The sequence below is a fragment of the Rhea pennata genome, chromosome 4, assembly GCF_028389875.1.
Source record: "Rhea pennata isolate bPtePen1 chromosome 4, bPtePen1.pri, whole genome shotgun sequence".
Classification (NCBI taxonomy): Eukaryota; Metazoa; Chordata; class Aves; order Rheiformes; family Rheidae; genus Rhea; species Rhea pennata.
The window spans coordinates 4,487,464-4,503,441 of record NC_084666.1 but is presented as its reverse complement, the minus strand read 5'-3'; the positions used below and the strand labels follow the sequence as shown (position 1 = coordinate 4,503,441).

The 15,978-nt window shown below is 37.7% G+C and overlaps 1 protein-coding gene across 2 annotated transcripts in view; it reads right to left on the bottom strand.

Annotated features, from left to right (window-relative positions):
- Window positions 1-15,978, bottom strand: part of CTNNA2 (catenin alpha 2) — a 431,832-nt gene that overhangs the window by 343,062 nt on the left and 72,792 nt on the right. The window lies entirely within an intron of this gene.

Below are 15,978 nucleotides of genomic sequence, written 5' to 3'. Positions count from 1 at the left end.
CTGAATTAGATATAATCAGGTATATAACGTGTGATAAAAGAGCAATGGATGTATAATGCTCAGTGATCAATTCACCCTAACCAACATATAAACCAAGGCAATTGAAGAGACCATATGGATATGCTAGCCCAGAACATTGCTGTAAGAAAATAAAAATCTTTGCAATAAACACAGTGTAGTACAAAGCATAAGACTGCCACAGGAAGTCTAAAAATTCACTGCAGTCCTATCCCTTTTCCAAGGAATGTGACAAGGTGTTTGGTGTGGTTGGACCCAGAGCCCAGAGAATTTCTTGGGCATGTAGTAGATATTAGGACTTTAAAACACCAGAAGAATCAAAGTATTGGGAAAAATAAATTCCAGAGCCTTTTTTCAGAAAGGGAAGTGAAAGGGGAAAATCTTTTTTTTCCAGAAAGCCTAGCTACAACAAGGAAATATTCTGCCATCATCTCTTTTTTTCACTATTTATGTACAGAAATATTGCTTTTTTATTAGGTTTTCCATTACATTATTCTTTATAAAATTTCCTCTAGATCTTTCTGTGGTTGATCTTAGTCTACATAATAAATTTTAGAATTCTACAAAGAAACAAACTCAGACGGCTTTGTCATTTATCTCAACTTTATCAGCAGAATGCATTTGTCTAGCACATCATAAAGATGACTAAGAAAAGCTTGCAGCAGGCAATAACATTGATTAATCAGACGTTGAAATCAGGAGACTTGCAGATGAAGAGAATAATGCTTCATCTTAATTTTAACTGATTGAACAAACTAGACCTAGACTGCCAGACTAGTTCAGATAATACAGAAGGGAGGGAAAAAAAAAATCTGAAGTAAGGAAATGCTGCTCAATAAATGAAGCCAAATCAGACCATTTTTATATCTCTCTATTACCTAGATGCAGGAGTCAATAACTAAAAAAAGAATTTTCAGCTCGTAGAAGATTTGCTAAAGTGCTGCGAAGACATCAGCATTAGGGTTTCCAGCGGGATTCCAGACTTCCTTTAGTACCCTAAACAATGTTTTCCAGTAAAAACATTCAAAATTAATGTTATGGGATCATGACATCTGCTAGTCTGCTCCTTCTGTCAAGGATTCATCTATGAAGTGGGAGTCATCTCACCTAACTTCACTGAAAAAAAGTTACACATCTATTCTAAGATCATCTAAAAGTATTGAACAGATGCACTCAATGGAGAGGGATACGGACCAGAGCTACCGTAAAGTCGGATGGATTTGTGCCTAGAGATGGATACTGTGTCATTGACAAGGAGGGGAAGCTACACAACCACACTGAGGTTAGAGATATTAACCAAAAGATGCCAGATTGCTAAATTAAGTGAAAGAAATCCCGAAAAAATATTTTATCGTCATTATTGGCAGGAGATAATGGAGAGAGAATGAGGGCAATATACATACATATATAAATACATACATCTTCAACAAACTGGTCCTACATGTTTTATTTCCCGGTACATCGATAGCCTCAGCAGAACCAATAAATCCTTTTATATGTAGCCTTCATAACACAACGATAGCTCATGTAAGGCCATGAGATCGGCTGCTGGATTCCCAAGAAATCAGGAAATGAGAAATAAATATTGATACCATTATCATCTATATACTGGGGTATTTTTCTTTTTGTACCTCTTATAAAACTACAAAGCTTTCAAAACTAATTCCTAATACTATATATATATGTGTGTGTGTGTATATATACACATATAAATATATATATTTTTTTCTCAACAGAAACAGCCAAAAAAATCCTTATCTTTTTAAAGAACATAAAGAAACACTCTAGATAGAGGAAAAGAGGAGAGTGGTTTGTTTTTGAAGAAAGTATGCTTAGAGCAAATCATTGCTTCCTTTTTATAATATTCTTCTTGGCAGAGTGGTATCCATTTCTGGTCACCTACAGAAATATAAATGATTCTAGCACAGCATAAAACATTAATTAAAAACATATGAACTTCCAAAAATATATGGAAAATTAAAAGTGAAAATAGAGTATTTCATAACACTTCAACAATGATTGTATTGTCCCATCCTGACTGATATACAGAATTACAGATAGATCTCCAAAAAGCTCATGTGCATCTTTCAGCAGTTCTTCCCTGAGAAGTTTGAGAACCCCCTTCGATGCCAGAATCTGAGACACATTGTAGCAACCAAGTTTGGAAACTCCAGTGCAGTAAGAATTTATTTACTTTCTAGATAATTACCGGGCAGATTAAGTAAACCTGCATGTCCTATAAGCGGAAAAGAACCAGCATTAGTGTAAAACCTTTTTTACACATTGAGGGATGCTGCTAGTCCAGCACAGGAAATTACTGATTGCCAGATGTCAGAGGCCTTCACCACCGCTTATACAGCAGACACCTAAGAAGAGCAGCATACCAGAAGTAAATCTTCTTTTTCCAAAGAACTGCTGGTGTTGACCCCAATGGATCCCAATTTCCTCATAAAAGTTTTGCTGAGGGATTGTTTCAGAGTTTGAGGTTTTTTTTTTTTTTCTTTTTCTGTTTCTTATGGTTTTTCTCCTAGTATTTTAACAGTTAAAAAATAGCTTCCGGTACATCAAAAGCTCACGCTCAAATAAAATCATGAAAATCATATCAGACATGGGCTATCAAGAGAGTATAATATGTTCCCAGAAGGTGATACTGGAAAACTGCTCAAAAGCAGACTGTCAATGATCCGTAAATTTGAAGCAACAACCTATACATTTTAAACAGAGATCTACAAACATGAAAGACGTGAACACTACTATCTATTCTAAACTACTATCTAAACTAATTACTATCTAATGTAACCGGTTTATTTTAAATATACTATCCCACTAATGCTGGTACAAAGCAAAGAACACATACATCAGCTTCTGTTACTAATTAATGCAAATCTCATCCCAAATTTTGCACAAGTATCAAATATATCACTTTATAATTGCCACAAGCTCATTAGGCAAACCTGTAATGATTCTGGCTTTTGGATCACACTAGGGAACCCTGCTCTGTTACGTTATTAAAGAAGCCTCATACAGTTCTAGCCCAGATCTCTGCTGGAAAAACAGAATTTCACTGATTAATAGTTCAGTCCCACCCTGAATTAAGTCATCCTTACACAGCTCTAACAGCCCCCAAGAAAGGTGAAGATGTCTTTGATAACAGGCAGGAAAAAAAAAATCTATTAGCATGGATTTCGCTATTGGAAAGGCCGTGGGCGGGCAGGGATGCTGGGGTGAAAGGGGGCAGCGCGAGCTCACACGCACATCAAATTAATCCACGGGCAGCAGCTACAGCGCAGAGAAAAACACTCCCGACTCCGAGCTCAGCTGCTCTCCCTACAGACTGCCGAGCGGCACGGGCCAAGAGCGCCTCCGGATCCGTAGTGCCTTCCTCCCCCCGAGAACCGCCGGAACTGGATTAGTTACTCAAGGTTTTCCGTATCCACGTTACACAGTATGCTTTAATCAACACTTTAGGGGGAAAATATTGATATGCACTTTTTCATTATTTTCTTAATCCCTGTGGTCTGTCACTGATCACACGCCTAGTACTAATGCGTGTTATTTCGAAATATCAATGATTTGTTGGCTGTTAGAGTTTCTCAATTTTTTTAATCTGCTTGCTTGTTTAATAAACCAAAGAAAGTAAATCAAATATGGCTACGCAAATATTTGCATTATAAAAGCAATTGACACAAATATTTTGGGTTTGTTTATTTTGAGAGCTTTTAAAAAAAAAAAACTATAAAGATTTTTGAGATAAATAGTAACAAATAACAGCCCAGTGAATGTGGTCACTAATCAATAAATCCATGAGCAATTTTGTGATGTTGTCCAACTGCTGACAAGCTAATCACGTACATTTTAAATAGCACTGTTTAGAACTAATGTGTATCACTGGTAAGACCTGCCTAACCAAATTCACGCTTTACTTTCTGTTAAATACTAAGCTAACATATTCTTGCAACATATGAAATCAATTTAAAAGGCTTTAGCTGGAAGATCATTAATTGTTTGCAAAAAAATTCCACCCTTCACCCCTATCTCCCCCTCATTTTCAAGTCAGTCTTACATGTTCTTCTCAGCGGTATTTCTTGAATGTGAACAGCTACAAGTTATTCCTCTCTTTTCCCACCATCATACACCACCAAGTGCTGGAAACACTCGATGCCCTGAATAAAGACAGCTCCGAGGTGTTGTGGAAGGTCCCTTTTGCTGCAGACACCCGGCTCCCCTTCCACTCCCACGCAGCATTTTATTGCCTCCCCGCTTACACTAATGGCATCTCCCCTGCCAAGCACTGCTTTTCAAAATCCTCCTCTTTCTGAGAGCAGTTTGTTGCATCAAAGACTGTCTGGAGAACAAGAAGTCCCTTTCACAAAGCATCTTTGGATTTGGGTTATTTTATTGTGGTATATTTTTCCTTTTCCAAAATTGGTTTCCTTCGGCAGCAGGGCGAAACAGAGACCTTCCAAAGCACTTTGTCGGAGAACAGGTTGTGCCGCACGTTACAGAAGCTCAGATCCAGTTCCCTGCTCAAAACCGGGCTTGAACACCGTGCTCCGGTGACCGTCCTTGCTCTCGTGACCATCCTGCAACGGAGTAAAACCGTGCGGGTTCTTCGGCCCGTTTGCTTTACGCCCTCCTGATGCCGCACGCTGCAAAGCGCTGTCACGATCTGGCTCTCAGCAGTAGCTCGTTAGCTAATCCTAATCCAACTAGGAGATACCACCTAGCAGAATAACGAAGCAAACGCTTTCACTAAATTACATCAGCTCCATTCACGCGCAAAACAAAGAAAAGCAGCTTGACCTTTTTTCCGTGGCTGTGCTTATTTTCCAGTGCTACTTAAAAAAAAACGTTTTCTAAACTATACCAGTATAACAGTAAACACACACAGACAACCTCTCAAACACGATTCAGCATTTAGTAAATCCTGTACTTCAGTTCTATACTGTCGTTTCTAACCGTGCTTTCTCTGTCAGCTTAAATAATTTGCGACTGTCCTTAGCTCTTGAATCACGCCGGTTATTTTTTTCCTAACAGCTCACATTATGAGCTCTGTAATTATCTCTACACAATCAGCTGTAGCTATCTAATTCACTAAAGTGAATTTCTCTTTCTGTTGAATACATTTGCATTTTCACCAACATACGTTAGAGACACTAAGTTTCAGTGTTTCTAACCCAGTCTTTTTATATTAATTCCAGTTACCTTCAATGCTTGCAAACACCCACCATTTAGAAGAATTAGTAAGTACGCAGACTATTCTCTGTCAGGTATAAACTATTAGTTAAGATATTAAAAATGCCAGTGACAGACCTGCCTTTTGGATGCAAAATACCTAGATAACTCAGGGAACACTGAGATTAGAGGCAGCATATTTGCACCCAAGCTAGCTTCAGGACAGCTAGTTGCTCTGACTCATGTCTCAGCTGCCAAATAGAAATTCAGGATCCTGGACAAATTTGCATCTTTCTGTTCTGTCTACGTGATGTACCTTTAGGATGTAATTTACAGATAAGAAGAATATAAATTAACAGCAGTGGTGGTTTTATCAGTGTTCACACCATAGGAAAAAGGTTTATATCCCAGCTGATGTGAATGAATATTGTATAAGGCACTTTAAACTTTTTAGTAAGTATTTTAAAGTTCTTAAGTATTAATTTTCTCCAGAATGTCCCAGTACTTCTTCTGCAAAACATATATAGATATATATATATTCATCCTAGAAACCTTCCTGAAAAATTATCTTTTACTTAATAGGTACATATATACGATAGTGTAGTATTTTAAAATATTGTGATGCTATTCAGATGGTTAAAATGAACTATTTTCTTTAAAATATAACTCTCTCATATAAAGATTCAAGAGTCAGACCAGAGGAGAGTTCATGTTAATGAAGATATCAGATTTCCATGCATCAAGTTTCCTACGCATCCACTTGTTCATGTCCATACCCCACGCCACCCTGCTGACTTGCCTCAACTCTCACTCCTGGAAAATCCCTTGAGTTATAGAAACTGTTGTTCAGTTGTCACAGTTGTACAGTTCAACCCACTTACAGAGTCTGATGGCAAGAATACCAATTAGTGGCATTTGGGGAGGTGCCTCGCTGCTGCGCAGATGCTTCTCAGCTGGTGACCACACCAGGACCAGCATCAGTAACAGGCAGCACCAACATCTAAGTCTGCGGACTAGATCACCCTTCCACTTCCGCACAGAGTATCCTTATGAAACACTAAGCAGCTCCCTAAGACAACGCTTTTAGTTACAGCGAGCCTATTCAAATGCCAAAAACTGACTTCTATTATAAAGCGTCAAGCTCTTTAACATGTATGTGTTTTGAAGATTTTTAGATTAGCATTTTTTAGATTTTTAGGTTATATCAAGCAAATTAAGCTGGCCCATTTCAGAAATTCAAATTTGCCTTAAACATACATTTTCTGACAGTTATTTCCTCATGAAGGTTAATAAGAGCTTCATCAAGATGAGTAGGTGGATGAACAAGAAATTAGAGAAGTTAAAAGTGAGTATTTAGGGACCATTTTCTCATCCATTGTAAATCTTTTTCAACTAAATACAAGTAAAGAAGGCTGAAATACAGGGATTTTTTTTTTCTCCAGTCAGTGCTCTCAGGATTGCATCTGCTTTTTTGCATTAAACAATCATTGAGCAAAATGACTGAACAGTCCCAGCAACATGTCCAAATGCCTAGTCTTAAACTTCTCCTAAACTCCTGTAACACACTAGGCTGGAGCTACGTTTGCTCACAGTCGTCACTCCCTGCCTCAGCGATTTGTGATTTCTTTCCTGCATCAGGAGTGCCACCTAACGCAGTTTCGGGACTACCCTATGAACTGGCGGGTTCAGCAGCGTCCCAAGGGGTGAGAAATGGTGGTCCGATGTACCTCCGCCCCAGGAGAGAACGAATCGATGCTTCTTGCTTCATGCATGAATATCGTGTAAGAAGGTGGGCTGCAACGCTAATGTTTGGGTTTGAAAAACAAGAACGGTCATTTTTTCATCCCTGAAGGAAGACTTAGACTAACTCCAGGCAAAAATTATGACCATTAGTCAGCATACGATATAAATGCCCATCTGTAGGCTCAGAGTGAAGCATCCAGAAAGGGATGAAATTTCAAAAAGTCCCACTTTCTTCTCAATTTCTCCCACTCAGCATCTTATAACTCTCACTCCAAAACCTCTATCTCTTCTCCATGTGTTACGTAGGGAGCTTAGTCATACAACTTGGGTTTACAAGTTATACTCCAGGAGCAAGGTGCTAAAAGGACTCAAGAACTCAGCGTATCTCCACACGTTTGAGTCTAGCTCCACAGCTTTAAATCAAGGGTGCCTATGATTTTCATACAGCATAGACTGAATTTTAATTAGAGCCACATTTGGTGATACTAACCCCTTCTGCCCATGATCCTAGGATCATCTTCCTTTCACTACTGTCCCTTGTGACACAACAGCATATATCCATATGGGAAATAAATAATATTTTGAAAACAGTGAAGGCAAACTAGTCAGCTCCAAATGATCAGCCCTGTGCAATTCAACCAGTCTTAACAGATTATAATTCAAGAATATTTTTCTTAAGCAGTCAAATACGGAGTTTAGTTTTCCTAGAACAAAAATACTCAGAATGATAAAATCTACCTGATAATCAGTAAACACACATCAGTTGGTAGTGATCTCAAAGTAGACACAAGTATTAATTTTCTGTGCTGTTCTCTGTGGTCTTTGACAGTCTTAGTAACAACTGAGCAATAATTCAGGAAAACAGGACTTCCTTCATTTTTATAACTTTTATTTATTTGTTTAAATTCTCACAATTAGTAAGTTTTTATTAATCCCAACACCCTACTGATACCATCTCTTCCTCATACTAATGAACACATTAGGTGCTACTGATGCCATAAGCGCATTTTGCTATTTTTCTCTCATTTTTGCCTATTTTTCATCTGCGACAAAACTTCACTTGTTGCATGACTTCCATAAGTACATGGAAAGAGAAAAGCCATTAACATATGCAAGTTGCTTTTAGAGTACGAAGCCCTCATACATAGCTGTTAGCAATCTATATGAATCATGACAATTACAAATCAAAAACAACATCTTATTTACTCTAACTCCTTCCCAAATTGATGCAGAAGTAGTAACAAAGCTTTCAAACCCATCACATTCATTATGTGAGATACGTATGAAAGCTGCCTATGAAAGCACAAAATTAAGCTTGGGATATTCAAATAAGTAAAATAAGCAAAAGACTACTGGCATAATATATTATGTGGGAGAAAAATGATAAATAGTTTTCCATTTCGAGGGATCACATTAAAAGTTATCAGTATGAATGTAACCAAGCAGAAACGAAACCACTTTGTCCTAAACATGGGCAAGTGAATCTTTTGAAGGCCAATAAACAAGATGGCAAACACATTTCCCATTTAGCTAATAGACTTCCTTTCTCTCAATTCCACTGTAGAAGAGATTAAATTTAAGCAATACCTGTCTCATGCAAAGAAGATATTTCATTTAACCACGTGAGGGCATACTACACTAGAGTAATAGTAGAAAAGCCTATGTTATGAAATGCCTGGGGGTAGCACACTTTTGTGGTGTAGTATTGGGTCTGAATGGTTCTTGTCACCGGCAACAGCACATACGCATAAAACCAAGTTTTAGCTGATGTTTAAAGTATCACTTTACTGACACTTCTTTTTCAGTTTAGAAATCTATTAACGTTCTTTAAGACAGCATTATTTAACATTTACTTCTTAAAGGAACTCAGTCACTAAGCAAGCAGAAGACAAATCAGGAGACAAAAAGTAGGAAAATAAGATAGGCAGATTTAAATAATCCTTAACTAGATACTAAGCTAAGCTACCAGCCAGCACTGCAATAACTACAAAGGGAGGTAGTACTAAAATTATCACGGGCAGACTAATCTCCCTAGGTTTCCATTAGCCAAAGAAGAGAAGGTGGCATGCCAGGAAGAAGGTGGAGATGAAGCATAGTGGATCACCTAGAGATGAGTTGACCACAGCAAAGCCACTCTCCACTAGCTGTGGATGGAGCCCAGAAGCTCCCCTAGGCCATAGTTATTACTTGAGTCACCTCTTAAAGAGCATTCAAAACAACCCGACAGCTCAAATAAATCCTAAGGAAAAGGTGCCCGGAAGTTTCAAGTTTGATTAATCTAAAGCAAAGGAAGTAAAACAGTGAAGGAAGTAAAATACTTCAGCATTCTGATCTCTCTGCAAAACAATATGGAGTTTTTTAATGAAAAATCTATCCCCTAAAGAGCAGCAGAAAACAGAAGCAACCAGCTCCACTCTACTTTCACAACAAATTAAATCCAAATCAAAAAAATTGATATTATTTAATTTTGTTAGTTCTATATTATATTTACTAGTGAAGAAAAATTAAATTAACTTATTCTTACAGTCAAAATTCCTGAAGATTTTTTTTAATAATAAATGAATAACTAGGTAAAAGCTGAAAAACTATTTAAAATGACTACCAAGAAAATGGAAAATTATTTGTCCAAGAAAACTGTACAAACTTCTTTAAACAAGGTGGACACATTAAGGCTAGTGTTATTACCATGTTATTTCCAATCCCCATTCAACACGAGTTCATTTAAATGAAACCAAAGTTCTACAAAACATATATAATGATATAACTTTATCATAGGCAAGCTAATCTCCCTTCTGCAATGAAGCAGACCAGATCATTATATATTAATCTTTTCCTCCCATTTACTTATTTTTTTAAAAAATTCTGTGATCCCACAAGCACACATTCAATTATCCAGTTTGGGGAAAGAACAATCTGAATTACAGAAATTGAATAAAATAATAGATCTTTGATGATTAATTTTCAGATGCCATTACATTTCACCTTCAGCCACAGTGATGACACCCTCCAAATAGTTGCAAGTACCCCGGAAGAAGAAAATAATTGTTTCAGTCTTCCCATTTTAGTTTGCCACCACACAAGTCCATACGATCTCCAGTCCAGCCCCTCATTCACAGCAGGGCCAGCATCAGTATCAGATGAGGTTGCTCCAGACCTCATCAGTTGTCTGGCTGAATGCCGAGTATCTCCACAGATGGAGATTCCACAGCCTTTCTGGACAACTTGTTCCCGTGTTTGACCACCTTCATAGTGAAAACTTTTTTTTTTTTTTTTCCTGATATTTGGCTGGAACTTGCCTCTTGTCCTTTCACTATGTGTGTCCTAGAAGAGTGTGGTTTATGGCTCCGACACCTCTATATCCTATTAGGTTGCAGTAGATAGCAAGGAAGATCTTTCCTCTCTTCTCCAGGCTGAACAAAGTCAGGTCTCTTTGCCTCTTTCCTCACGTCATGTGTTCCAGCTTCCTGACCACCTTGGTGACCTCGGCTGGACTTGCTCCACTAAAGACGACTACCGCTAGCAACTGGTGACCAGTGGCACTCGAATCTTCCACCACTATTCCTAGAGTTCACGAGTCAAGCCACTTTTCAACCTATGTTGTAGTCCACCCATATATACTGTACAGTAGTTGAGAAGGCTACTGTAGGTTGGACTAGATGATCTCCAGAGGTCCCTTCCAACCTTACTGATTCTATGATTCTAAGGCAAAACCTGTATTAATGTGTACGGCCATTTTCTCTTTTGTGTACATTTTACACCACAATAAGGGAAAGAGTCATCTTACAAAACAGAAGATAACTGCGTGGTTTAAAAAAAAATAAATAAATAAAAAACACCCGAGAGACCCGGAAAAGTTTGTTGGAAATGTTGCTGCTACTTTTTAGGTTTTTTTCTCTTCTTTTATTTATTTATAACTAATGGAGCACTTTCAAGTTAATACCATTCAACTAAAATAAACCTCAATGCTGTTTTTTGATGGCCACATATGTGGTATATCTCCTGCTAACAAATAGTGACGCCATACACTTGGGGCGTGGGCCAATATTACTATCTAGTCAAGTATAAGAAGGGTACTGTTCTATGTTGACAAGAAAATCTGTTTAATATTTTAGAATTTTATCCTGTGGAGGCCTACAATGGCATAGAAGAGAAGAGTTTGCCATTTTACATGTATCTTCAGCGACAGACTTCTAGATATGCCAGAAGAGAACCCGTCCAGAAAGCATCTTTGGTCAAACTAGAAGCAAGTACTGTATACTAACTCCTCCTTGGCTTTCTCCCAAGACTTGCTAGGAAAAGAGACTGCTAAACTCTCTTCTTCTGATGAGAAACCAAGAGCAGCAGCAGCATTCCACACAGATCTCACTGCTATTTTTGTCCCACGCATTCATGCAGAAATTAACATTTTTTCTTTGTTTGTTTCAACAAAAACATGAGTAATACATCTAATTATGCCACCGCATATGGTACTCGAGCCTTTCTAATCACCACACTACTAGGCATTTGTCTGCCCACTTGATAACTGAATTTTGGGTTGTGTTTTTCCCCCCATGGTAAAGCAATTTTTCTTCCCTTCCTGCTGGAAATGGAGTAGTCCTTCCTCAGCTACTATCTGTTACCATTACCACTGTCAGTATCAATTTGCTGAATAGAAACCCAGTTACAACAACTTTGCATTAAACTTAACCACATGGAGAAAGAACTAAATTACAAATTTGAGGGAAAATAACCCCAACTACCAATGCCAATCGATAAAATTCTTAGAGACATAAAAGTATCTGATAGATATGTTCCCAGCAGTAAGTGGCAATTGCCGGAATGAAAGAGCAGGTGTCAAAAAAAAGTGTTATGTCTGAGACACTGAAAGTGAGATTAACTTGGGTTTTCCACACTTTCAGTCACAAGCAACAAAGGCGCACAAAATAAGCTTTTCATTAAGGAACAAATATATTAATTAACATTACAGGAAATGGACTTCGGGCTGTATTTTGAAGACTAAGCCATTTAACTGGGATGTCATCCTTAACAATATATAATTCTGTATCACATTTTTACACCAATTATCTGCATGTAGTATTACTGCAGAAAAAAAGTAGATTTTTCCCAGTCAGCTTCCCAGCAAGCATATCTCAGCCATTTTTTCAGTTATGAAAAAAAACCCTTTCCAGAACACCCAAATTTCTTTCTAAAATATAAGTTTCTTATACAGCTAAGTAAAGAATCATACTTCTTTGAAAATATTGCTAAACATATTTAAAACCTCCCAACACAGTCTTCAAGGAGAGTTTTTACCTTCACAGCAACCCATACTATAAGCCTAACTAGAAACAAAACAGAGGATCAACTTGCAAAGTAGCAAAACTTGTAAATAAATGTATCTGAATATATAATACGGAAAACGTTAACCAGCTAACATTAGGAAAGCATAAGAACTTTAAAAAATATTATCTATAGTATAACCTAATAGTCTTAGGAGATTGGTAACAGAAAAATTAAGATTACTATGAATGCAGTGTGTACAAATGGAGATGTTTGTATAAAGACTGTAACGAAAGCAGAGCAAAGGGTTCAAAGAACAAGCACCCAGTAAACTAAGTGCAAGAGATTCTTCCAAGTAGCGCTGCATTTCTGCTATTTGCTCTAGCTATATGAATAAAAGAAGGCACACAATAAAACTAGCTCTCCCTCAAACTGTCTCTGAAGCACGCGGTTCTCGGCTGCTACAAAAACATTTCATATAAAGCTTAACCTAGGTACGTTCTGGCAGGAACTGAGAGAAGGCAATTTTGGCTGCTGAATAGCTATGCGACATAATCCCTCATCATTAACCTCCGTTCCACTGAGACACACGCATCGCCGCAACAGCACACATTTTTATAAAGCTTTACGTGAGGCCAGACCTGTGCGAGAAAGTTTTGCAGCCGGAAACTTTTGTTGGTTGTTGAATTTCTCCTTTTACAAGCATGGTGCCTTGGGCTCTGCATCCTCAGTAGGAATATCTTTCTTTCTTTATTTTCAAGACAGGGGTGCGGGCCCATCATGAGCAAAGGCCTTACAGCTATGGGTGCTGGTATACTAATAGACCATATCCACACCAGATTTTTGCTTGGCTCATTTATTTAAATTGTTTTACTCACAGCTTGACTGAATTGAACCAGTGCAAAGCCAACTATGGCCAGTTACTATGAATTTAAAATTGAGCTTATTTTGCTTCATAGCTTTGGCTGTCTACAAATGGCTTGAAATAAAGAAAACTATAACATTAGTCAGCAGAAAAGGAGTCTTATACAAAAGATTAATTACATTACTTCAATTTTTAGATACTAAGATTTAGCTATCAAAAAATTATGATCTTGCACTTTTCCATTCAGTAAGTAAATCTTAAATGTTTAAAAGTTCAAATAATATTCTTCTGTAAGCCATTTTTGCTCTTTCATTCCAATTTTTTGCTTTGTCTTCCTCTCTTTGGCCTCTCAGTCCCCTACCAATGAACTGGGCAACTCTTCCACACGCACAAGTTTTCCCAGCAGAGCAGTAACTACAAGCTGTTTCCTGAGTACTAGCATTAAGAACTGAAGATTAAATTTCAGTCTTACAAAGTCAACTTATTTTGTACCATTTAACAAGTATGATATTTATTAAAATGTTGACTTTTAAGGATGAAAACGTTCATTAGGTGATCCGTCTTTCAATGAAATCCTGGTATGATTAAATGTGATTGGCTCTGTTGACAAACCGTCAGAAGTAGTTTGGGCAGCAGATGTGAGAGTATGATGTACATAAAATATACTTAACAAAATACTTTTTTTAAAAAAATCATAATTGGAAGCAAAAATATTAAATATATCATGTGGAAGACCCCTTTTGAAAAGCTTGAACAATTCTACATTATACAGTATCAGTTACTTGCATGCTTTGAAAGCTAAATTTAGGTTAGATTTCATTAGATCATTAGACATACACTGATACCATTTCATTTAAACTCTCAGTTCATCTTATTTCAAATCACTGCTCCCAAGACAGACAAAAAGGCACTGTGCAGTGCATGTATTTCAATCAATTAAAATTATTAACACCCTGAAAACCCAGAAACCATTAGATGCCTGAAATCGCTATGCTTTAACATGAAAGCAAAGAACCTGCATTTCAATCTAAACCGCTCCAAGCCTACAAAGTAAATTTTTTCCAGCTGGTTGGTTGAATTGTTTCTAAAAGCAGGAAAAAACTTCCTCCAGAGGCAAAAAAAAACAAGAAAAAAAAAAGAATTGTGGAGAGCTAATGCACAACTTGAGGAGGAACTTGTGAGAACAACGATCTTGTGGCTCATTTGCTCTCTAGCAGAGCATAGGGACATCGTCCTACGAGGTATTTATATAAAATTAAGAGTACTATACAGACTGAAGAATAGGAAATATTTCTTTTTAAGACAATAAATGAGGTAGGTATGCTATTTAAGAAAAGCTAGGAAGATTTACATCCCCTGGGTGTCATTCTCTTCTCTAATATTCCTCTAGGAATTCAAGGTTTGAAGTTATTGGTTTTAGAAATTTGCAACATTTCACATAGTGAATACAGTGTGGAAACAGATCAATTATAATAAAATTAGCAGGAAAGACTCCATTTATAAATAAAAAAATCACCCTAAGTTAACATCCAGAGATATCCTCCAGCATCCTCCAGTTAACCTATCCCTGTTAGAACAATCTGATGGATGTAAAATAGCTCGAAGCCGCTCCAAAATGGTGTCAGCATGTTTGCTCTCTCCCAAAGGCAGGAGTGCAATTTTTGGAAGTCAAACCCCCTACGGTGCACTTTAAATGCACAAAGTGGGCAAAAGAAAGTCTTCTGCTGGCAAAAATCTGGGTGTTCAAAGTGTTTTTTTTCCCAATTATTTTTAAATAATACTGAATACAAAGTAGATTAAAAATGATATAACTAAATAAACTTCAAATGAAAATACTACAGCATAAAAACAAGTGGCAAACAACCAGCCTTGGCTGGGATTTGACTCCAAATGACAGATTTTCTTTTACAAACGGAACTCACAGTCAGGTCTTTAATATTCATTCCCAGTATTTGGCACCAGCAACCCAACTCCAAGCACAAATCTAAATCACCTGGTGGTTTTCTGCATAGCCAACTGGCAGGTGGAGATAAGGTGGTCCAGAGGCTTAAATTATTTCAAGAGGCTCTTTATTTCATAAGTGAAACCAGATTCTCAGAAAGAAGATCAAGTTAGAGACTCTTAAAAATCACCATTAAAATCCATATCTGCATGTGCTAAATCATTTTTGGCCAAAATATGAATTCAAACATTTAAGTATGTAAGTTTTACATGTCTTTAACACAACCAGATATGAATGGAAAACGATTTGTTCTAACGTTTGAAGGCATAAGCAAAGGCACAGGCAGGATTCCCCACCTATTAGCCCTTCTAAAACCTACAACACTTGCTATCTAAACTGCAGAGCCTTTGAAGGACATGTCTGTTTTTCCCTCCTCTGCTTCAGTTTCTTTGGAGAAAAGGAAAAAGAATCGGCGCGAAGGAGCTCTCATCCGCAGCTCCGGACGACGCTGGAGTCCAGGCGCGGGATGCTCCTCACTAGACGCGTGGCGCTAACGCCGGCGCAGCCCGCGGCGGACCAGACCGTCGCTTTGCTGTGACTCGGGGGCACAGCTTGCGCTTGAAGATAAAGTCCCCATTTCAAATCCTGCTACCAAAGGAAGAACACCTGCCGATTTATCTCTGGTAGATAAATTTGGTGATTTTTAAGAAGGCATTAGGTCGTTGATTAGTCTCAAACTTAAGCACCAGCTGGAGAAAGGCCAGAAATTTCTTTCCGAGAATATAAGGCTCGTTTAGACTAAGTGAAAGGGAAAAAGTCATCACCTGAATAAGATACCTCAGTGCTAACCTGACACTGCATTCACTAATGCTAAAATTGGAACATACGCACGTATATATACACACATATATACGTAACAGGAACACATTCCCTTTTTTGTTTCTTGTTAATACAGAGATCAGTCTGTTTTCGAGCA